General features: G+C 41.4%; 1 protein-coding gene and 3 pseudogenes across 1 annotated transcript in view; 2 read left to right on the forward strand and 2 right to left on the reverse strand.

The window, feature by feature from the left end:
- The window catches only part of LOC135011479 (retinol dehydrogenase 7-like), a 237440-nt gene that overhangs the window by 97200 nt on the left and 115177 nt on the right, over positions 1-25063 (forward strand). The window lies entirely within an intron of this gene.
- LOC135054184 (5S ribosomal RNA) lies at positions 3758-3876 on the reverse strand (annotated as a pseudogene).
- On the reverse strand, positions 10564-10682 carry LOC135054195 (5S ribosomal RNA; annotated as a pseudogene).
- On the forward strand, positions 17297-17415 carry LOC135054206 (5S ribosomal RNA; annotated as a pseudogene).

Raw genomic sequence — 25063 nt, forward strand, 5'->3', positions numbered from 1 at the left:
ATCTTGTGCCACTTTAAATTTCTGCCACTGCTGTGTAGCAATGTTTCTTAACCACTTAACTGACTATTTATTTTGCCGAAATCTGCTCCAAAATTGTCGTTTTTTTAAATTAGTGAATTAGGTGAAGAACGTCAATTTAACCCTATCCCAAATGATTTTAGTTAAAAAAAGGGAAAAAAAATAATATTTTTTTATTTTTTATAAATTTCCCCCCAAACATCGAAACATCGATCGGGAACATTGCAACCATTGCGGCTTTCATTTTCAAAGCCGGGACAGCCTGCAGGTATACAGGGGGTGTCTGGGGGTGGCTTGGGATGGTTCATTTACACTCCCCAGCAGCTGCCTTTGTCTGCAGCCGCTGGAGGGTGGGGGGGGGGGGGGATCCTGCCGTGCTGACCAATCAGCAGTGATTGGCAGCACGGCAGACACAGGGGGAGAATGCAGGGAGGCTGAGGGACCTTCCGGTCCCTCTGACAGCAGCAGCGGAGGGAAGTTTATCTTCCCTGCCGCTGCTAACACTCTCTATCTGACTGGTCGCATCCTGAGCGACCAGGTCAGATGGAGCACTTGGAGGCATGGTCGCATCTGATGCGACCTTGCCAGGCAAGTGTTTGATGTGCTATAAACTGGTATATGTTGTTCCACTGTTCTGTCGCTTAGTAACCAGCCAGCTCGCTGCAGACTTTTGTCCTAATGCTGTGAGGTTGTCAAAATTGTCTGGAGTTGAGTGGAAATCAATTTTATTGAGGTTAATAATACTCTAGGAACAAAAAAAAGGCCCATATTATGTGATTTTAGCTCTTTTTTTGACATTTGGTAGAACAGGTCATTACAGATGGGATGCGGTCAAGATCTCGCCAGACGAGCTCCCTGTGGTCGGAATACCGACACCGGGATCCCAACCGGCACAATCCTGACATATTCTCCCTCTGTGGGTGTCCACGACACCCATAGAGGGAGAATAAATTAGTGTGCCGTGCCCGCGGCGTGGCGAGCGCAGCAATCAAGGCTCGCCCCCCTGTCGGGATTGTGCCGGTCGGGATCCCGGTGTCGGCATTCCGACCGCCGGGATCCCGTACTGATCCATTACAGCCATATGTGGATACACAAGCCTGTCACCAGGTTTTACTGGCTCCTCATTAATAACTTCCACATTTTTTCTGGCTTTTATTAAGGTGGTGTCTTTTAACTGTTCTGATGCAAACAGTTCCTTTCTCACCTCAAGGTTAGGCAGACTTTCAGCTCTCTCTACAGGATCGGTATGTGATCCCACCACACGGGATGCCAAATGTTAGTATACCAACATTGGTATCCCAGTCACTAGAATGCTGGCAGAGGGGAGAGTACAATGAAGCCCCTCATGGGTTTGCTGCACTTGCACGCTGCGTGCTAAGTGTCGAGCTTCACGTGCCACAGGTTCTGATCTTCCTTTATGGGTGTCATGGACACCCATAAAGGGGGAATCACATACCTTGCCGGTATTCCGGCAGTGGTATAGTTCATTATTGCGACAGGTGGGATTCCAACGGGCGGTATGTTAACTGCATACCCCATCTACAGCTTCTCCTTTTCATTGAGGGAGTACCTCATTTTGATACTCATAATCTTTACCTCCCCAGCCATACTAGCAAAAGGACATGGGTCAGAGAGTTCAGAGGACACACACACAGATAGCATACCACTAGTACGTCCAACTGGCTCTATACTGTTCACACCTGTGACCATACAGGATCCCCACATTTTCCAAAAATGGGGAAAATCTCACCCTAATATAGCATCATGTACCAAGGAAGGGACCATTCCCACCTTTACAATAGTTGGACCACAAGTGGCATAATGGTGGGTGTCCCCATGTATGCAAGTCACACCAAAAGTTTTTCTCTGGAAATTTGAATTGTTGACAAGGGTAATTAAGCTTCCAGAGTGTAATAATGCCTCTATTCAGTTGTCTTCTTAACATTTGTTTTTTGGGCTCATCTGAAGGTAAAACAGTACAGGCTATCCTGGTAAAGAATGACATTCTGTGACATTCAAAGGCAGCAGCACATTGCATGGGTTCTTGAATAACTGGGTAATTAGCAACAACATGTCCTGGCATATCACACCTACAGTATAACATTTAAGCACATGATTGTCAAGTCTTTTGTGTGGAACAGTGTTACCAGGTTTTACTGAGGTGCACTGTCATGCATCTAGGGGCCGCTGCAGTATGGCCAGTAGTTCCTCTGCTGCCAGATATCTCTCCACCATCTCTACTAACTGGTCAGCTCTCTTAGGGTCCCCATGGCTCACCCACTTGCGTAAAACCATGGGCAGAGACCTCAAATAACATGAGAACTCTACTATCTGAGGTCCACTTAATGTCTCTGGTTGTAACCATTTGTGGTCAGGTGGATGAGCTTGTTCATTTGTGAGTAGGGAGGCTTGTCCATGAAGTACACCCAGCAGTGCACCTGTTGCGCTCAGACTGACAGTGTAACTCCCAGTTGAGTCAGGATTTCAGATTTTAGCTTCTCATAGTCCAGAGTATTTGTAGTGCTAAAGTTAAAGTAAGCTTTTTGAGGTTCTGAAAGAAAGGTTTTCAACAGGCCAGTTCACTGTTCTTTATGCCAGCTCACACGCTTGGCAGTTCCCTCAAAGGTGGTCAGATACTCTTCCACGTCATAAGTCAGTCATTTTTTTAAGAAAGTGACTAACTCGTATGGAGCTTGAGCTGGTTGGGACATTTGAGTAAGCATTTTCAGGCCGTGCCGCAAGATGCTACATCCCATCTCTTGGTTCTATTGCCTCCATATCTTTTTGACATTCAATTGGCAAGGCCTTAATTATGCCTTCCATGTTATCAGGTTTTTCCAGCAACTTAGTAATTTTTTCCCAGGACATGTATCAGCACTGTTTTCCAAAAAGGGGGGAGTCTGGTACTTACACTGTACAGGTATCCATACCCAGGACCAGCTAAACAGCAGTGTATGCTCCTGGGCAAAGCAGTGCACATCCTACAGCATAGGGGTGGGGGGTGCTATCAGCAGCAGCTTTGATACCCAGTTGGCAGTAGCGGGTGTCCTATCTTCCACTCAGCATATAGGACCCGGAGTAGTAAGGGAGAACACTAAACTGTAGAAGGGGGCATTGGACTGAATAAGGGGCCTCCGGTACATGACTTCCAGGGTGGTAGGGGGTGTTTAATACGCAGGGGAGGGGTGGATTGTGGAGGGGTCTTAATATTCATCTTTTTCTGGTGGGAGGGAAGCTTGCTTGACTGTAGATATGTTAGCAAAAGAAAAAGAGAGACTCTGTGTTGGGGCACGCTTGAAAAACTAAAACTTAACTTTTAATTATAGCATGATAAAATTTATGGTACACAGTTCAACACACATATAGTTTATAACATTTAAGGAGAAAAAATATAATAATAAATAATTCTCACTTTAAGAAGTAATAATTTTGGAGTAATAATTTTCCAAATGATATTATTATTTGTGGTGACAGTGACACCTGAGATGAAAATATTAAGAAATCTGTTTCTGCATAGGAGAAAATTCTTCCAATGCCTGTTATAATGGTGTGTCCTGGCAACGATTAATCTGCTATTTCAAAATCTAGAAATTTATGAGTCAAAAATAGCAATATGCCAAAGAACTCTAGATGAGTGTATGATCAGAAGGAAAATTCTATAAGAAGGAGGAAAATTAGGAATGAAAAGTGGTAATGGTCAAAGGTTGCTCCACCACCTCTACTTTTCACACAGAGATATTTATTACTGCTCCTAATATTCCCTGGAAGTCTCCCATCCAGGTACTGATCAGGCTAATCACTGCTTAGCTTCCAAGATCAGACGAGATTGGGCGTAGCCAGTGAGATATGGCAGTAATATCACATAGATTGTGAAGAGAGAATGTATGGTTATTGACATATACCTGTTAGGGTACTTCTGCTGTCCATTAATACGCACAGTTATCCTGTTACTTTAAGCATTGCAGGATAGTTATTTAACTGTCGTCAGGATGAGAGAGTACCGAACCAGTAAGTTTCAGGAAACGTATAGGTTCAGAGCCCGTCTTCTGCTGTCCACTGTCATATAATTTAATACAGCGGACAGTGGATGAGAGAGGCGGGTTTATCTGTGCCTATTGAATAAAAGTATGAAACTACACAGATATCTTAAGATTTCTTATAATAGTGCATATTCCCAGTACATACTATTAATCCTAATAGTGGTATGCAAGGAGATTTTCGCTATTAGCAATGCCCCTGAATTAATGCAGAGGAAGTACAAAAGACAATTATAAGTGATATCTGAAACTATACGTAATAATCTGAAATTTTGTCTCACTAACTGGAGTATGGGAGTGAGAGAAAAAAAAGGGGAATTTATGAAATAAGGTAAAGTAACCTAACACTATGAATAATAAATAGCAGATTTGGCAAAAATTAAACAATTAAGGACAAAACATTTTTTTGTGTCAAATATACGATACCAGGAGGTGAGTGGGCTGAACCGTGCACTGTTCAGCACCACTAGTCACAGACGGCCGTTTCACCTGGAGGTGGCTTGTTCACTGTGTGAAGTGATAGTGGAAGAAGGTCTATTTAAGGCAAAAAGGAAGGGGTGGTCTAAGAATTTGGGAGTGGTCTAAGAAGTTTGGACCAATCTCTGAGAAGAGGGAATTTAGAATGCGTGATGTCACTCAGACATCCTGCATATCACTTCCGGTTTTAAATTCGGAAGATGTTATTGTAAATCTGCATGGAGCCATGTATAGGGTTAAATAGTGCTTATGATATGGCACTAGAGAGGATAGTATTTAGAATTAATTACTAGGGCCGAGATCGAAGTATTGGCTCTATTGCCATTAGTTTAGCAGTCACTGGAGTTGTCAAGGACGCGTTCCTGGATACGGTAACGTCATTTCCGGTCGAAAAGACCGGAAGTGGCGTTGATTGCCGTTATACTGGGTTCGTGTAAGGCTCAAATGAGAAGATCACATGGGGCTGAGGATAACTGGATATGGGTCACTAATAAAGTGAGGGGGTATATATTAAATAGGATGGTGTGGCCTCACTAGGAGAGAATACTCCGTGATCTGCGATGGCATGAGTGTACCGTCTTACAGGAAATGTTCAGTGGCGTCACTTCCTGTTTATATCTCAGCATTCCCAGTCTACAGACTTGTGTGGGGATATATCAGGAGATGGACACATTGCTTCCGGTTTAGAAGGCCGGAAGTAGTGAAAGTGTGACCTTTAATAGGGCTGTTTAAATGGTAGTTGTAGACTGGGGATAGCTAATAAGGCCTGTGGAATACTGTAGGAATGTAAAATTTAGTGTTTAGATGTCCCTATTGGTGGGACCATGTACGAAGTAAAAACTCCGTGACCGGAAGTAGCGTCGGAGCAGTAAAAGCTCCGTGACCGGAAGTGGCGTCAGAGCGCATAGTTCAGAGAGAGGCTTGGCTACATAATTTCTGTTCTAAAAGGACAGGAAGGGCTGTGTGTAACCATAATTGTGGACAGAAACAAAAACAAAAAACAAAAACCCAAACGGAAGCAAAAACAAAAACCAAAATTGTAAAGGTGATCTATCAATAATGTTTAAGTTATGTTGATTGCTGAGCAACCATAAGGTAAATATAATAAAATAATATAATAAAATAAAAATAAAATAAAAATAAATAAAATAAAAATAAAATTAAAATTAATAATAATAATAATAATAATAATAATAATAATAAAAATAAAGAAATGTAGAATTAGGAGTTTGCATTTATAATATTTGTATAAGGATTGTTAGTTGATAATAAAGAAGAAGAAAGAGGGGATAATGAATTATTGAGAGGGAAAAAAACCAAAAATTAGGAAGAAATAGTAAATATTGATGAATGATGATAATTAAATAATAATAAAGAAGGTTTGAATAATAACCAATAATGATAATTATATAATAATTTTTAGCTCATTTGGAATAATAGTCTAGTAGAAGCTTATGGGGATATTATATTCAGCAAGGTGCAAATTGGTTTGTTGAGAAAAAGGAGAAAAAAGAAAAAGGAAAAGGGGGAAATTAAATTTATTGCAATTACTGTGGTGAAGCAGAGAAGGTTGTATAATAATCATTAAATTGGGTGAATTGTGAGTGACTGTAGTGGGAGTAAAGTTAGGTGCCAAGTAGGTGCAATAGAAGTGTATTGTGATGGGTTTGCATGTGAATAAATGGGTGAATCAAGGTGCGGGTGTGTAGGAAATGTCTTATGAGTGTGAGTGAGTGTAAATGTGAAGGAATAAGTGGGATTATTGAATGAGAGAGTGATTGGATAGGGGTAGATAGGCATATATATATATGAGTGTGGGTTGGTGTAAATCTGAGAGACTAAGTGAAAAATTGTTGAGTGAAGGAGTGGATTGAGTGAGAACAGATAAAAGGAAATTTATTAGAAGGGAAAAAGGTTGGATTGGGGAACATTAGTATAGGTATCTTATGGAACATCAGATAAAAACTCCATAATTTATGTGTTCGTTCATGCCTTGAGGCGCAAGACAGTTAAGTTTGAAGGTCCATTCAGATTCATGTTTAAGCAATTCCTGCATCAAATCTCCTCCGCGTATTCCTAAATTGATTCTTTCCAGACCAAAGGCTTTGAGTTCTTTAGGGTTGCCCTGATGATGTTTGAAGAAGTGGCGCGCCACTGATGTTAGTTTTTTCATTTTTTTATAATCAGATGATGCATTTCTTACAGAGCCTACGTGTTCCAGGATACGTTGTTTTAGGGCTCTTGTGGTAATGCCCACATATCTCATGTCACAGCTACATGATATGCAGTATACAACTCCAACTGCATTGCAGTTGATAAATTGGTTAATTGATTTCTCTTCTCCATAGCGATCAATAATAGAAGATTTTTTAACCATGTGTGGACATGCTTTGCAATTTCCACATGGGAAGGAGCCCTTGATGGTTGGCTGTTTTTTAGGGTTTTTGGTGAAATGGCTACTGGTGAGTTTGTCTTTAAGATTTTTGGACCTTCTCCAACTCATGGAGGGTTTTTGTCCTATTGTTTCTGCTAGGTCTTTGTCTAGAAGTAAGACTGGCCAGTGTCTGTTAATGGATTCTTGTATCTCCTTCCACTCTCTACAAAAGGTACCCACGAATCTGAGCTTATTATCTTGTTCCCGTAATCTGTGAGTTTTTGTCTGTGGAAAGATCAACTTGTCCCTCGGTGTCTGGCTGGTGTGCCATTTGGCTTTTTTGATAGACCTATGACTGTAGCCACGTTCACGTAATCTTGTAGTTAATTCAATGCTTTTCTCTAAGAAAATTGAAGAATTTGAACAATTTCTTTTCAGATGTAGGAATTCCCCCTTGGGGATATTTTCCACTGTAGGGGGGAAATGTGCACTGGTTTGATGTAAAAGGCTGTTTGTGGATGTTTCTTTGCGATATAGTTTTGTTTCTATCAGGCCATCGGGTGCTCTAGAGATCACAAGGTCGAGAAAGCATACTGAGTCCTTGCTGATGTGATGTGTGAGTTTGAGATTATTGTCATTGGTGTTCAACTCCTCAATGAATGTTACTAGCAGGCGTCTATCACCTTCCCAGATCAGGATGATATCATCGATATAGCGCCACCACGCAACTACATGTCGTGTGTATTTCTCATTATTGGGATGCATCACAATTTCCCTCTCCCACCAACCTAAATACAAGTTCGCATACGTTGGTGCGCAAGCCGCGCCCATCGCTGTGCCGCGAGTTTGAAGATAAAACCTGTCGTTGAAGGTGAAGTAGTTCCTTGTTAGTACGAACTCCAATAATTCAATTAATAAATCATGAAATTCACTTTTGCCGGCCATTTCCAAAAAGTATTTGACTGCTTTTATACCGATCTGATGATTGATGCTGGTGTAGAGTGATTCTACGTCTAATGTTACCAATAGGTGGTTGTCATCGAGTTGGACATCATGTAGCTTCTGGAGTATGTCCGTTGTATCTCGCAAATATGAGGGAAGATTCAACACGTGTTGCCGTAAGTGCAAATCCAAAAAGGTACTCGGTTTTTCCAGAATTCCACCCTGTCCTGATACAATAGGTCGTCCTGGTGGTACGGAAGTGTTTTTATGGACCTTGGGTAGAAGATATAATGTAGGTGTTTTAGGTTTGGTAGTTGTTAAATACTCAGTTTCCTCCTTGGTCAACGTACCTTGGGAGTATGCCCGATCTAGGATTCTTGTGAGGGCGATCCTAAAGTTGTCAGTAGGATCGAAAGTTACTTGTTTGTAACATTGTATATCCCCCAGTTGTCTCATTGCCTCGATAATGTACATTGTTTTAGGCCAGAGAACAATGTTGCCCCCCTTGTCAGAGGGCTTAATTACTATATCCGACCAGGACTGTATTTCGCGCAAAGTTCTTCTTTCTGCCTTGCTCAAGTTGTCACCATAGGGTGGTTTCGATTTGGACTTGGTGTAGATTTTATCTAAATCACGAGCTACCAATTCTTGAAATACTCTAGTTTCCGGTGAGATATGTTCAGGAGGAAAAAAGGTTGATTTTTTCTTGCATTTTGGTCTCGTAGGAGTATCTGTTGTATCTATATCTTCAGTATGGAGTTCCTCCAATGCTGCTAAGGCCTCTATTTCTTCTGTAGTAAGTAGTTCTCCTGTTTGATTGTGTTCTGCATCGTTCTCCCATTGGGATTCTTGGCGTGTTGTAAAGAATTTTCGAAGAAGCAGTTTACGCCCAAAAAGTTTTAGATCCTTTTCCCAAAGGAAACGATCCAATGGTTGTGTCGGCGAGAAGGATAATCCCTTGGATAAGAGAGTGGTGTGGTCATCAGTAAGGGTTCTGTCTGAAAGATTAATAATTCTGAGATTCGTCTCCTGTATTACTTCTTCCTGTTGTTTCTGACTGGGTATCTGGGTTCCCAGTTGGTTTGTTCTCGTTGGTTTCTTGCTCCCCCTCCTCGTCTTCCTCTTTGTCGAAATCTTGGTCTTCCTCCCCTCCTGTCTAATCCTAAAAAATGAGTCTATGTATGGCTTGTGAAATCATCCCTATAGTTATATGTTTCTCCTTCCGAGTTGCCAGGGTCCGAATATTCTTCTCCCCCTGATGATTCTGTCTCAGAGGAAGTGTATCTGTCTTGCGATTGCGTATGATCTCTGTGTCTAGGTGTTTTGCTCCAGCGAAATATATTGCCTGTCTTAAAGTCCTTCATATCTCTTGCAAATTTACTCTTCTTTCTATCAATAATTTTTTGTTCGTAGGGTTCCAGTTCTTTCTTGATCTTTTCAAAAGTTTGTTGAAATTTGGTATTGGTTTCCCATTCCTCAAGGCTTTTGCCTAGGTCTTCTATTTCTTTTTCACATGCATTAAGTACTAAATGATTATGCTTGATTAGAATAGCCATAAGGTCTTGGGAACATTTCAGAAGTGCAGCTTCCCATTCCGTTGTTAGACTTTCTGTGGTTAGTTGAAAGGTCGGGAAGATCTTAGGTCTTAAGCCTCTAGGGGTAATTTTGTTTTTTACATAACTTTCCAGAGTTTTGACATCCCATGAGGAGCGCATTCTTTTCTGTAGACAAGATCTTAGTTTATTAAGTTCTGAGTCCCATCCTACGTTGCCTGAGGATAAATCTGTTCCACTATTAAAAATATCTTCTACATTTTGTAATGAAACGTGTCTACTGCTTAGTTCATTGCGAAGGCTGAAGGAAGCCATGCTAGAACTGGTTTAATGTCAAAAATTAAGGAGCAAAGAAAGTATAGATGATATGCGTTCTTGTAGGAGTGTGTGTGATAAATAAGTGTACCGTATCAATAATATGCCAAAATTCGGCTTAAAGGGACATAAATGTCCTGTCCGTGCTGGAACCTGAAGCTGAAGATTTAATCAGCGTAAATGATCAGGAAAAGGACAGTTTGGTGCCGCACAGGACCCTAAAAGAATTTTTTTGTGTAATGGGCTTTTATGAAATTTGTACCTTGTAAACCAACAGTGCATATGCATGCGAAATGCCTGTATAGGTCTTTAAGGAGTTACTGTGGTTGGTGGTGCACCCAGAGTCAATAGTACATGTTAATGTTAGCAAAAGAAAAAGAGAGACTCTGTGTTGGGGCACGCTTGAAAAACTAAAACTTAACTTTTAATTATAGCATGATAAAATTTATGGTACACAGTTCAACACACATATAGTTTATAACATTTAAGGAGAAAAAATATAATAATAAATAATTCTCACTTTAAGAAGTAATAATTTTGGAGTAATAATTTTCCAAATGATATTATTATTTGTGGTGACAGTGACACCTGAGATGAAAATATTAAGAAATCTGTTTCTGCATAGGAGAAAATTCTTCCAATGCCTGTTATAATGGTGTGTCCTGGTAACGATTAATCTGCTATTTCAAAATCTAGAAATTTATGAGTCAAAAATAGCAATATGCCAAAGAACTCTAGATGAGTGTATGATCAGAAGGAAAATTCTATAAGAAGGAGGAAAATTAGGAATGAAAAGTGGTAATGGTCAAAGGTTGCTCCACCACCTCTACTTTTCACACAGAGATATTTATTACTGCTCCTAATATTCCCTGGAAGTCTCCCATCCAGGTACTGATCAGGCTAATCACTGCTTAGCTTCCAAGATCAGACGAGATTGGGCGTAGCCAGTGAGATATGGCAGTAATATCACATAGATTGTGAAGAGAGAATGTATGGTTATTGACATATACCTGTTAGGGTACTTCTGCTGTCCATTAATACGCACAGTTATCCTGTTACTTTAAGCATTGCAAGATAGTTATTTAACTGTCGTCAGGATGAGAGAGTACCGAACCAGTAAGTTTCAGGAAACGTATAGGTTCAGAGCCCGTCTTCTGCTGTCCACTGTCATATAATTTAATACAGCGGACAGTGGATGAGAGAGGCGGGTTTATCTGTGCCTATTGAATAAAAGTATGAAACTACACAGATATCTTAAGATTTCTTATAATAGTGCATATTCCCAGTACATACTATTAATCCTAATAGTGGTATGCAAGGAGATTTTCGCTATTAGCAATGCCCCTGAATTAATGCAGAGGAAGTTCAAAAGACAATTATAAGTGATATCTGAAACTATACGTAATAATCTGAAATTTTGTCTCACTAACTGGAGTATGGGAGTGAGAGAAAAAAAAGGGGAATTTATGAAATAAGGTAAAGTAACCTAACACTATGAATAATAAATAGCAGATTTGGCAAAAATTAAACAATTAAGGACAAAACATTTTTTTGTGTCAAATATACGATACCAGGAGGTGAGTGGGCTGAACCGTGCACTGTTCAGCACCACTAGTCACAGACGGCCGTTTCACCTGGAGGTGGCTTGTTCACTGTGTGAAGTGATAGTGGAAGAAGGTCTATTTAAGGCAAAAAGGAAGGGGTGGTCTAAGAATTTGGGAGTGGTCTAAGAAGTTTGGACCAATCTCTGAGAAGAGGGAATTTAGAATGCGTGATGTCACTCAGACATCCTGCATATCACTTCCGGTTTTAAATTCGGAAGATGTTATTGTAAATCTGCATGGAGCCATGTATAGGGTTAAATAGTGCTTATGATATGGCACTAGAGAGGATAGTATTTAGAATTAATTACTAGGGCCGAGATCGAAGTATTGGCTCTATTGCCATTAGTTTAGCAGTCACTGGAGTTGTCAAGGACGCGTTCCTGGATACGGTAACGTCATTTCCGGTCGAAAAGACCGGAAGTGGCGTTGATTGCCGTTATACTGGGTTCGTGTAAGGCTCAAATGAGAAGATCACATGGGGCTGAGGATAACTGGATATGGGTCACTAATAAAGTGAGGGGGTATATATTAAATAGGATGGTGTGGCCACACTAGGAGAGAATACTCCGTGATCTGCGATGGCATGAGTGTACTGTCTCACAGGAAATGTTCAGTGGCGTCACTTCCTGTTTATATCTCAGCATTCCCAGTCTACAGACTTGTGTGGGGATATATCAGGAGATGGACACATTGCTTCCGGTTTAGAAGGCCGGAAGTAGTGAAAGTGTGACCTTTAATAGGGCTGTTTAAATGGTAGTTGTAGACTGGGGATAGCTAATAAGGCCTGCGGAATACTGTAGGAATGTAAAATTTAGTGTTTAGATGTCCCTATTGGTGGGACCATGTACGAAGTAAAAACTCCGTGACCGGAAGTAGCGTCGGAGCAGTAAAAGCTCCGTGACCGGAAGTGGCGTCGGAGCGCATAGTTCAGAGAGAGGCTTGGCTACATAATTTCTGTTCTAAAAGGACAGGAAGGGCTGTGTGTAACCATAATTGTGGACAGAAACAAAAACAAAAAACAAAAACAAAAACCCAAACGGAAGCAAAAACAAAAACCAAAATTGTAAAGGTGATCTATCAATAATGTTTAAGTTATGTTGATTGCTGAGCAACCATAAGGTAAATATAATAAAATAATATAATAAAATAAAAATAAAATTAAAATTAATAATAATAATAATAATAATAAAAATAAAGAAATGTAGAATTAGGAGTTTGCATTTATAATATTTGTATAAGGATTGTTAGTTGATAATAAAGAAGAAGAAAGAGGGGATAATGAATTATTGAGAGGGAAAAAAACCAAAAATTAGGAAGAAATAGTAAATATTGATGAATGATGATAATTAAATAATAATAAAGAAGGTTTGAATAATAACCAATAATGATAATTATATAATAATTTTTAGCTCATTTGGAATAATAGTCTAGTAGAAGCTTATGGGGATATTATATTCAGCAAGGTGCAAATTGGTTTGTTGAGAAAAAGGAGAAAAAAGAAAAAGGAAAAGGGGGAAATTAAATTTATTGCAATTACTGTGGTGAAGCAGAGAAGGTTGTATAATAATCATTAAATTGGGTGAATTGTGAGTGACTGTAGTGGGAGTAAAGTTAGGTGCCAAGTAGGTGCAATAGAAGTGTATTGTGATGGGTTTGCATGTGAATAAATGGGTGAATCAAGGTGCGGGTGTGTAGGAAATGTCTTATGAGTGTGAGTGAGTGTAAATGTGAAGGAATAAGTGGGATTATTGAATGAGAGAGTGATTGGATAGGGGTAGATAGGCATATATATATATGAGTGTGGGTTGGTGTAAATCTGAGAGACTAAGTGAAAAATTGTTGAGTGAAGGGGTGGATTGAGTGAGAACAGATAAAAGGAAATTTATTAGAAGGGAAAAAGGTTGGATTGGGGAACATTAGTATAGGTATCTTATGGAACATCAGATAAAAACTCCATAATTTATGTGTTCGTTCATGCCTTGAGGCGCAAGACAGTTAAGTTTGAAGGTCCATTCAGATTCATGTTTAAGCAATTCCTGCATCAAATCTCCTCCGCGTATTCCTAAGTTGATTCTTTCCAGACCAAAGGCTTTGAGTTCTTTAGGGTTGCCCTGATGATGTTTGAAGAAGTGGCGCGCCACTGATGTTAGTTTTTTCATTTTTTTATAATCAGATGATGCATTTCTTACAGAGCCTACGTGTTCCAGGATACGTTGTTTTAGGGCTCTTGTGGTAATGCCCACATATCTCATGTCACAGCTACATGATATGCAGTATACAACTCCAACTGCATTGCAGTTGATAAATTGGTTAATTGATTTCTCTTCTCCATAGCGATCAATAATAGAAGATTTTTTAACCATGTGTGGACATGCTTTGCAATTTCCACATGGGAAGGAGCCCTTGATGGTTGGCTGTTTTTTAGGGTTTTTGGTGAAATGGCTACTGGTGAGTTTGTCTTTAAGATTTTTGGACCTTCTCCAACTCATGGAGGGTTTTTGTCCTATTGTTTCTGCTAGGTCTTTGTCTAGAAGTAAGACTGGCCAGTGTCTGTTAATGGATTCTTGTATCTCCTTCCACTCTCTACAAAAGGTACCCACGAATCTGAGCTTATTATCTTGTTCCCGTAATCTGTGAGTTTTTGTCTGTGGAAAGATCAACTTGTCCCTCGGTGTCTGGCTGGTGTGCCATTTGGCTTTTTTGATAGACCTATGACTGTAGCCACGTTCACGTAATCTTGTAGTTAATTCAATGCTTTTCTCTAAGAAAATTGAAGAATTTGAACAATTTCTTTTCAGACGTAGGAATTCCCCCTTGGGGATATTTTCCACTGTAGGGGGGAAATGTGAAACTCACCAGTAGCCATTTCACCAAAAACCCTAAAAAACAGCCAACCATCAAGGGCTCCTTCCCATGTGGAAATTGCAAAGCATGTCCACACATGGTTAAAAAATCTTCTATTATTGATCGCTATGGAGAAGAGAAATCAATTAACCAATTTATCAACTGCAATGCAGTTGGAGTTGTATACTGCATATCATGTAGCTGTGACATGAGATATGTGGGCATTACCACAAGAGCCCTAAAACAACGTATCCTGGAACACGTAGGCTCTGTAAGAAATGCATCATCTGATTATAAAAAAATGAAAAAACTAACATCAGTGGCGCGCCACTTCTTCAAACATCATCAGGGCAACCCTAAAGAACTCAAAGCCTTTGGTCTGGAAAGAATCAACTTAGGAATACGCGGAGGAGATTTGATGCAGGAATTGCTTAAACATGAATCTGAATGGACCTTCAAACTTAACTGTCTTGCGCCTCAAGGCATGAACGAACACATAAATTATGGAGTTTTTATCTGATGTTCCATAAGATACCTATACTAATGTTCCCCAATCCAACCTTTTTCCCTTCTAATAAATTTCCTTTTATCTGTTCTCACTCAATCCACCCCTTCACTCAACAATTTTTCACTTAGTCTCTCAGATTTACACCAACCCACACTCATATATATATATGCCTATCTACCCCTATCCAATCACTCTCTCATTCAATAATCCCACTTATTCCTTCACATTTACACTCACTCACACTCATAAGACATTTCCTACACACCCGCACCTTGATTCACCCATTTATTCACATGCAAACCCATCACAATACACTTCTATTGCACCTACTTGGCACCTAACTTTACTCCCACTACAGTCACTCACAATTCACCCAATTTAATGATTATTATACAACCTTCTCTGCTTCACCACAGTAATTGCAATAAATTTAATTTCCCCCTTTTCCTTTTTCTTTTTTCTCCTTTTTCTCAACAAACCAATTTGCACCTTGCTGAATATAATATCCCCATAAGCTTCTACTAGACTATTATTCCAAATGAGCTAAAAATTATTATATAATTATCATTATTGGTTATTATTCAAACCTTCTTTATTATTATTTAATTATCATCATTCATCAATATTTACTATTTCTTCCTAATTTTTGGTTTTTTTCCCTCTCAATAATTCATTATCCCCTCTTTCTTCTTCTTTATTATCAACTAACAATCCTTATACAAATATTATAAATGCAAACTCCTAATTCTACATTTCTTTATTTTTATTATTATTATTATTATTATTATTATTATTAATTTTAATTTTATTTTTATTTTATTTATTTTTATTTTATTTTTATTTTATTATATTATTTTATTATATTTACCTTATGGTTGCTCAGCAATCAACATAACTTAAACATTATTGATAGATCACCTTTACAATTTTGGTTTTTGTTTTTGCTTCCGTTTGGGTTTTTGTTTTTGTTTTTTGTTTTTGTTTCTGTCCACAATTATGGTTACACACAGCCCTTCCTGTCCTTTTAGAACAGAAATTATGTAGCCAAGCCTCTCTCTGAACTATGCGCTCCGACGCCACTTCCGGTCACGGAGCTTTTACTGCTCCGACGCTACTTCCGGTCACGGAGTTTTTACTTCGTACATGGTCCCACCAATAGGGACATCTAAACACTAAATTTTACATTCCTACAGTATTCCGCAGGCCTTATTAGCTATCCCCAGTCTACAACTACCATTTAAACAGCCCTATTAAAGGTCACACTTTCACTACTTCCGGCCTTCTAAACCGGAAGCAATGTGTCCATCTCCTGATATATCCCCACACAAGTCTGTAGACTGGGAATGCTGAGATATAAACAGGAAGTGACGCCACTGAACATTTCCTGTAAGACGGTACACTCATGCCATCGCAGATCACGGAGTATTCTCTCCTAGTGTGGCCACACCATCCTATTTAATATATACCCCCTCACTTTATTAGTGACCCATATCCAGTTATCCTCAGCCCCATGTGATCTTCTCATTTGAGCCTTACACGAACCCAGTATAACGGCAATCAACGCCACTTCCGGTCTTTTCGACCGGAAATGACGTTACCGTATCCAGGAACGCGTCCTTGACAACTCCAGTGACTGCTAAACTAATGGCAATAGAGCCAATACTTCGATCTCGGCCCTAGTAATTAATTCTAAATACTATCCTCTCTAGTGCCATATCATAAGCACTATTTAACCCTATACATGGCTCCATGCAGATTTACAATAACATCTTCCGAATTTAAAACCGGAAGTGATATGCAGGATGTCTGAGTGACATCACGCATTCTAAATTCCCTCTTCTCAGAGATTGGTCCAAACTTCTTAGACCACTCCCAAATTCTTAGACCACCCCTTCCTTTTTGCCTTAAATAGACCTTCTTCCACTATCACTTCACACAGTGAACAAGCCACCTCCAGGTGAAACGGCCGTCTGTGACTAGTGGTGCTGAACAGTGCACGGTTCAGCCCACTCACCTCCTGGTATCGTATATTTGACACAAAAAATTTTTTGTCCTTAATTGTTTAATTTTTGCCAAATCTGCTATTTATTATTCATAGTGTTAGGTTACTTTACCTTATTTCATAAATTCCCCTTTTTTTTCTCTCACTCCCATACTCCAGTTAGTGAGACAAAATTTCAGATTATTACGTATAGTTTCAGATATCACTTATAATTGTCTTTTGAACTTCCTCTGCATTAATTCAGGGGCATTGCTAATAGCGAAAATCTCCTTGCATACCACTATTAGGATTAATAGTATGTACTGGGAATATGCACTATTATAAGAAATCTTAAGATATCTGTGTAGTTTCATACTTTTATTCAATAGGCACAGATAAACCCGCCTCTCTCATCCACTGTCCGCTGTATTAAATTATATGACAGTGGACAGCAGAAGACGGGCTCTGAACCTATACGTTTCCTGAAACTTACTGGTTCGGTACTCTCTCATCCTGACGACAGTTAAATAACTATCCTGCAATGCTTAAAGTAACAGGATAACTGTGCGTATTAATGGACAGCAGAAGTACCCTAACAGGTATATGTCAATAACCATACATTCTCTCTTCACAATCTATGTGATATTACTGCCATATCTCACTGGCTACGCCCAATCTCGTCTGATCTTGGAAGCTAAGCAGTGATTAGCCTGATCAGTACCTGGATGGGAGACTTCCAGGGAATATTAGGAGCAGTAATAAATATCTCTGTGTGAAAAGTAGAGGTGGTGGAGCAACCTTTGACCATTACCACTTTTCATTCCTAATTTTCCTCCTTCTTATAGAATTTTCCTTCTGATCATACACTCATCTAGAGTTCTTTGGCATATTGCTATTTTTGACTCATAAATTTCTAGATTTTGAAATAGCAGATTAATCGTTACCAGGACACACCATTATAACAGGCATTGGAAGAATTTTCTCCTATGCAGAAACAGATTTCTTAATATTTTCATCTCAGGTGTCACTGTCACCACAAATAATAATATCATTTGGAAAATTATTACTCCAAAATTATTACTTCTTAAAGTGAGAATTATTTATTATTATATTTTTTCTCCTTAAATGTTATAAACTATATGTGTGTTGAACTGTGTACCATAAATTTTATCATGCTATAATTAAAAGTTAAGTTTTAGTTTTTCAAGCGTGCCCCAACACAGAGTCTCTCTTTTTCTTTTGCTAACATTAACATGTACTATTGACTCTGGGTGCACCACCAACCACAGTAACTCCTTAAAGACCTATACAGGCATTTCGCATGCATATGCACTGTTGGTTTACAAGGTACAAATTTCATAAAAGCCCATTACACAAAAAAATTCTTTTAGGGTCCTGTGCGGCACCAAACTGTCCTTTTCTTGACTGTAGATATCTCTAGTTCCTGGAAATTGATTTCTTAGCCTTCAATGGGATAAAAAAAACTAGAGAGTCACACCTTACAGGAGATAATTGGGACTTGGGGATCACAGTTCAAGTGCCAGAGCAAACCACAATGAAAATATAAAAAAACTGCATACCAAGCATGTGGAGCTGGAACAAGGACCAGCTGCTGGAAGGCTGATATCTCTGGTTCTGGGCATAGGGGGTCATTCCGACCCGATCGCTCGCTATAGTTTCTCGCAGCGCAGCGATTGGGTCGGAAACTGCGCATGCACCGGTGCCGCAGTGCGCCGGTGCCGCAGTGTGCCGGCGCATGCCAGCCGTCGTTGCCTAGTGATCGCCTCTGAGGGAGAGGCGGTCGCTGGGTGGGAGGGTGCTGGACGGCGGCATGGCCAGACCGCTGGGGGGGGTGAGCCGCGGCGGCTGCGTGATGTCACACGCAGCCGCTGCGGGCCGGGGATTGACGAGTAGCTCCCGGCCAGCACGCTAAAGCTGCGCTGGTCGGGAGCTACTCTTGAAGTGCAAAGGCATCGCCGCTGTGCGATGCCTTTGCACTTCTGTGGGGGGGGGGGGGGGGGGGCGGCACTGATATGCGGGGCAGACTAGCCCTGTGCTGGGCATCCCCCCGCATGTCAGTGTGAATGATCGTAGCTGTGCTAAATTTAGCACAGCTATGATCAACTCGGAATGACCCCCATAGTAAAGACAAGCTGCTAATGTCCTGCAAAAAAGGGAGAGTCCCAGCTTTTGGCGTATACCCTCAGAAAAACTCAGACAGTCAGACAGAACCCGAGATACAGTAGCTGGCAGGGAAGAGCAATTAACAGGCTCGGATGGGGACCATTGCTTTGAAGTTGGTTGATTTTCAAAAATGAGGTACCCCTGGAAAAAGGGGACCCTCAGCTATCAGCTGTACTCCTGGGGCCCTTGGGCAACTGCCCATTGAGCCCATATGAAAAGACGGTCCTGTCCACAACCATGCAGACAATGCACCACTTGGACTTGCCTTTGTTTGTGTGGCACCACAGCTTCCAGCACCTGTCATGCTGTGAAAAAGTCTCTGCAGAGTATTACTCTTGCAGTTTTACTCTGTACTGTATCTATAGTCTGTGCTTTCTGCAGGTTTTTGAAGAATGCTGCTCCTTTCACTATGTGCAATATGATCTTTTGCAAGCCAATTCTCCACCAAGTTATTATAACAGGGTTAGGGAACAAGTTCCATCTCCTGGTGTATATTAGGGATGAGCGGGTTCGGTTCCTCGGAATCCGAACCCGCCCGAACTTCATGTTTTTCATGTTTTTTTACACGGGGCCGAGCGACTCGGATCTTCCCGCTTTGCTCGGTTAACCCGAGCGCGCCCGAACGTCATCATCCCGCTGTCGGATTCTCGCGAGGCTCGGATTCTATCACGAGACTCGGATTCCATATAAGGAGCCGCGCGTCGCCGCCATTTTCACACGTGCATTGAGATTCATAGGGAGAGGACGTGGCTGGCGTCCTCTCCGTTTATAGAGAAGAGAGTGAGACAGTAGAGAGAGACACAGTAGTAATTTTGGGGAGCATTAGGAGGAGTACTAGTTACTTGCTGAAGTGATAGATAGTGTGACTGTATATTATCTGACTTGTGGGGGAGACACTGACAGTGGGTAGCAGTTAGAGTCTGAGAGCAGGACTCAGGAGTACATATAACGTACAGTGCACACTTTTGCTGCCAGAGTGCCACACTGCCATTGTGACCACACTGACCACCAGTATAATATATATTGTGATTGTCTGCTTAGGAGTACTACTTGCAAGTTGCTGATAGTGTGACCAGTGACCTGACCACCAGTCACCACCAGTTTAATATATATAAAATTGTATATAATATATATATAATATTGTATACCACCTACCCGTGGTTTTATTTTTTTTCTTTCTTCTTTATACATACTACTATAGTAGCTTACTGTAGCAGTCTGCGGTGCTGCTGAGCTGACTGTGTCCAGCAGGTCCGTCATCAGTCATTACATAATAAATAAATATATATACCTGTCCGGCTGCAGTACTAGTGATATTATATATATATATATATTGATTTCATCTCATTATCATCCAGTCTATATTAGCAGCAGACACAGTACGGTAGTCCACGGCTGTAGCTACCTCTGTGTCGGCAGTCGCTCGTCCATCCATAATTGTATACCACCTACCCGTGGTTTTTTTCTTTTCTTTCTTCTTTATACATACTACTATAGTAGCTTACTGTTGCAGTCTGCGGTGCTGCTGAGCTGACAGTGTCCAGCAGGTCCGTCATCAGTCATTACATAATAAATATATATACCTGTCCGGCTGCAGTACTAGTGATAATATATATATATATATATATATATATATTGATTTCATCTCCTTATCATCCAGTCTATATTAGCAGCAGACACAGTACGGTAGTCCACGGCTGTAGCTACCTCTGTGTCGGCAGTCGCTCGTCCATCCATAATTGTATACCACCTACCCGTGGTTTTTTTTTTTTCTTTCTTCTTTATACATACTACTATAGTAGCTTACTGTAGCAGTCTGCAGTGCTGCTGAGCTGACAGTGTCCAGCAGGTCCGTCATCAGTCATTACATAATAAATATATATACCTGTCCGGCTGCAGTACTAGTGATATTATATATATATATATATTGATTTCATCTCCTTATCATCCAGTCTATATTAGCAGCAGACACAGTACGGTAGTCCACGGCTGTAGCTACCTCTGTGTCGGCAGTCGCTCGTCCATCCATAATTGTATACCACCTACCCGTGGTTTTTTTTTTCTTTCTTCTTTATACATACTACTATAGTAGCTTACTGTAGCAGTCTGCGGTGCTGCTGAGCTGACAGTGTCCAGCAGGTCCGTCATCAGTCATTACATAATAAATATATATACCTGTCCGGCTGCAGTACTAGTGATATTATTTATATATATATATATATATATATATATTGATTTCATCTCCTTATCATCCAGTCTATATTAGCAGCAGACACAGTACGGTAGTCCACGGCTGTAGCTACCTCTGTGTCGGCAGTCGCTCGTCCATCCATAATTGTATACCACCTACCCGTGTTTTTTTTTTTTTTCTTCTTTATACATACTACTATAGTAGCTTACTGTAGCAGTCTGCGGTGCTGCTGAGCTGACAGTGTCCAGCAGGTCCGTCATCAGTCATTACATAATAAATATATATACCTGTCCGGCTGCAGTACTAGTGATATTATATATATATATATATATATATATATTGATTTCATCTCCTTATCATCCAGTCTATATTAGCAGCAGACACAGTACGGTAGTCCACGGCTGTAGCTACCTCTGTGTCGGCAGTCGCTCGTCCATCCATAATTGTATACCACCTACCCGTGTTTTTTTTTTTTCTTTCTTCTTTATACATACTACTATAGTAGCTTACTGTAGCAGTCTGCGGTGCTGCTGAGCTGACAGTGTCCAGCAGGTCCGTCATCAGTCATTACATAATAAATATATCTACCTGTCCGGCTGCAGTACTAGTGTGATATAATATATATTGATTTCATCTCATTATCATCCAGTCTATATTAGCAGCAGACACAGTGCGGTAGTCCACGGCTGTAGCTACCTCTGTGTCGGCAGTCGCTCGTCCATCCATAATTGTATACCACCTACCCGTGGTTTTTTTTTTCTTTCTTCTTTATACATACTACTATAGTAGCTTACTGTAGCAGTCTGCGGTGCTGCTGAGCTGACAGTGTCCAGCAGGTCCGTCAGCAGTCATTACATAATAAATATATATACCTGTCCGGCTGCAGTACTAGTGATATTATATATATATATATATATATATTGATTTCATCTCATTATCATCCAGTCTATATTAGCAGCAGACACAGTACGGTAGTCCACGGCTGTAGCTACCTCTGTGTCGGCAGTCGCTCGTCCATCCATAAGTATACTAGTATCCATCCATCTACATTGTTTACCTGAGGTGCCTTTTAGTTGTGCCTATTAAAATATGGAGAACAAAAATGTTGAGGTTCCAAAATTAGGGAAAGATCAAGATCCACTTCCACCTCGTGCTGAAGCTGCTGCCACTAGTCATGGCCGAGACGATGAAATGCCAGCAACGTCGTCTGCCAAGGCCGATGCCCAATGTCATAGTACAGAGCATGTAAAATCCAAAACACCAAATATCAGTAAAAAAAGGACTCCAAAATCTAAAATAAAATTGTCGGAGGAGAAGCGTAAACTTGCCAATATGCCATTTACCACACGGAGTGGCAAGGAACGGCTGAGGCCCTGGCCTATGTTCATGGCTAGTGGTTCAGCTTCACATGAGGATGGAAGCACTCAGCCTCTCGCTAGAAAACTGAAAAGACTCAAGCTGGCAAAAGCGCCGCAAAGAACTGTGCGTTCTTCGAAATCCCAAATCCACAAGGAGAGTCCAATTGTGTCGGTTGCGATGCCTGACCTTCCCAACACTGGACGTGAAGAGCATGCGCCTTCCACCATTTGCACGCCCCCTGCAAGTGCTGGAAGGAGCACCCGCAGTCCAGTTCCTGATAGTCAGATTGAAGATGTCAGTGTTGAAGTACACCAGGATGAGGAGGATATGGGTGTTGCTGGCGCTGGGGAGGAAATTGACAAGGAGGATTCTGATGGTGAGGTGGTTTGTTTAAGTCAGGCACCCGGGGAGACACCTGTTGTCCATGGGAGGAATAGGGCCGTTGACATGCCTGGTGAAAATACCAAAAAAATCAGCTCTTCGGTGTGGAAGTATTTCACCAGAAATGCGGACAACATTTGTCAAGCCGTGTGTTGCCTTTGTCAAGCTGTAATAAGTAGGGGTAAGGACGTTAACCACCTCGGAACATCCTCCCTTATACGTCACCTGCAGCGCATTCATAATAAGTCAGTGACAAGTTCAAAAACTTTGGGCGACAGCGGAAGCAGTCCACTGACCAGTAAATCCCTTCCTCTTGTAACCAAGCTCACGCAAACCACCCCACCAACTCCCTCAGTGTCAATTTCCTCCTTCCCCAGGAATGCCAATAGTCCTGCATGCCATGTCACTGGCAATTCTGACGAGTCCTCTCCTGCCTGGGATTCCTCCGATGCATCCTTGCGTGTAACGCCTACTGCTGCTGGCGCTGCTGTTGTTGCTGCTGGGAGTCAATGGTCATCCCAGAGGGGAAGTCGTAAGCCCACTTTTACTACTTCCACCAAGCAATTGACTGTCCAACAGTCCTTTGCGAGGAAGATGAAATATCACAGCAGTCATCCTGTTGCAAAGCGGATAACTGAGGCCTTGACAACTATGTTGGTGTTAGACGTGCGTCCAGTATCCGCCTTTAGTTCACAGGGAACTAGACAATTTATTGAGGCAGTGTGCCCCCGTTACCAAATACCATCTAGGTTCCACTTCTCTAGGCAGGCGATACCGAGAATGTACACGGACGTCAGAAAAAGACTCACCAGTGTCCTAAAAAATGCAGTTGTACCCAATGTCCACTTAACCACGGACATGTGGACAAGTGGAGCAGGGCAGGGTCAGGACTATATGACTGTGACAGCCCACTGGGTAGATGTATGGACTCCCGCCGCAAGAACAGCAGCGGCGGCACCAGTAGCAGCATCTCGCAAACGCCAACTCTTTCCTAGGCAGGCTACGCTTTGTATCACCGGTTTCCAGAATACGCACACAGCTGAAAACCTCTTACGGCAACTGAGGAAGATCATCGCGGAATGGCTTACCCCAATTGGACTCTCCTGTGGATTTGTGGCATCGGACAACGCCAGCAATATTGTGTGTGCATTAAATATGGGCAAATTCCAGCACGTCCCATGTTTTGCACATACCTTGAATTTGGTGGTGCAGAATTTTTTAAAAAACGACAGGGGCGTGCAAGAGATGCTGTCGGTGGCCAGAAGAATTGCGGGACGCTTTCGGCGTACAGGCACCACGTACAGAAGACTGGAGCACCACCAAAAACGCCTGAACCTGCCCTGCCATCATCTGAAGCAAGAAGTGGTAACGAGGTGGAATTCAACCCTCTATATGCTTCAGAGGTTGGAGGAGCAGCAAAAGGCCATTCAAGCCTATACAATTGAGCACGATATAGGAGGTGGAATGTACCTGTCTCAAGCGCAGTGGAGAATGATTTCAACGTTGTGCAAGGTTCTGCAACCTTTTGAACTTGCCACACGTGAAGTCAGTTCAGACACTGCCAGCCTGAGTCAGGTCATTCCCCTCATCAGGCTTTTGCAGAAGAAGCTGGAGGCATTGATGGAGGAGCTAAAAGGGAGCGATTCCGCTAGGCATGTGGGACTTGTGGATGGAGCCCTTAATTCGCTTAACAAGGATTCACGGGTGGTCAATCTGTTGAAATCAGAGCACTACATTTTGGCCACCGTGCTCGATCCTAGATTTAAAACCTACCTTGGATCTCTCTTTCCAGCAGACACAAGTCTGCTGGGGTTCAAAGACCTGCTGGTGACAAAATTGTCAAGTCAAGCGGAACGCGACCTGTCAACATCTCCTCCTTCACATTCTCCCGCAACTGGGGGTGCGAGGAAAAGGCTCAGAATTCCGAGCCCACCCGCTGGCGGTGATGCAGGGCAGTCTGGAGCGACTGCTGATGCTGACATCTGGTCCGGACTGAAGGACCTGACAACGATTACGGACATGTCGTCTACTGTCACTGCATATGATTCTCTCACCATTGAAAGAATGGTGGAGGATTATATGAGTGACCGCATCCAAGTAGGCACGTCAGACAGTCCGTACTTATACTGGCAGGAAAAAGAGGCAATTTGGAGGCCCTTGCACAAACTGGCTTTATTCTAACTAAGTTGCCCTCCCACAAGTGTGTACTCCGAAAGAGTGTTTAGTGCCGCCGCTCACCATGTCAGCAATCTGCGTACGAGGTTACTTCCAGAAAATGTGGAGAAGATGATGTTC

Source organism: Pseudophryne corroboree, chromosome 2, assembly GCF_028390025.1.
Source record: "Pseudophryne corroboree isolate aPseCor3 chromosome 2, aPseCor3.hap2, whole genome shotgun sequence".
NCBI lineage: Eukaryota > Metazoa > Chordata > Amphibia > Anura > Myobatrachidae > Pseudophryne > Pseudophryne corroboree.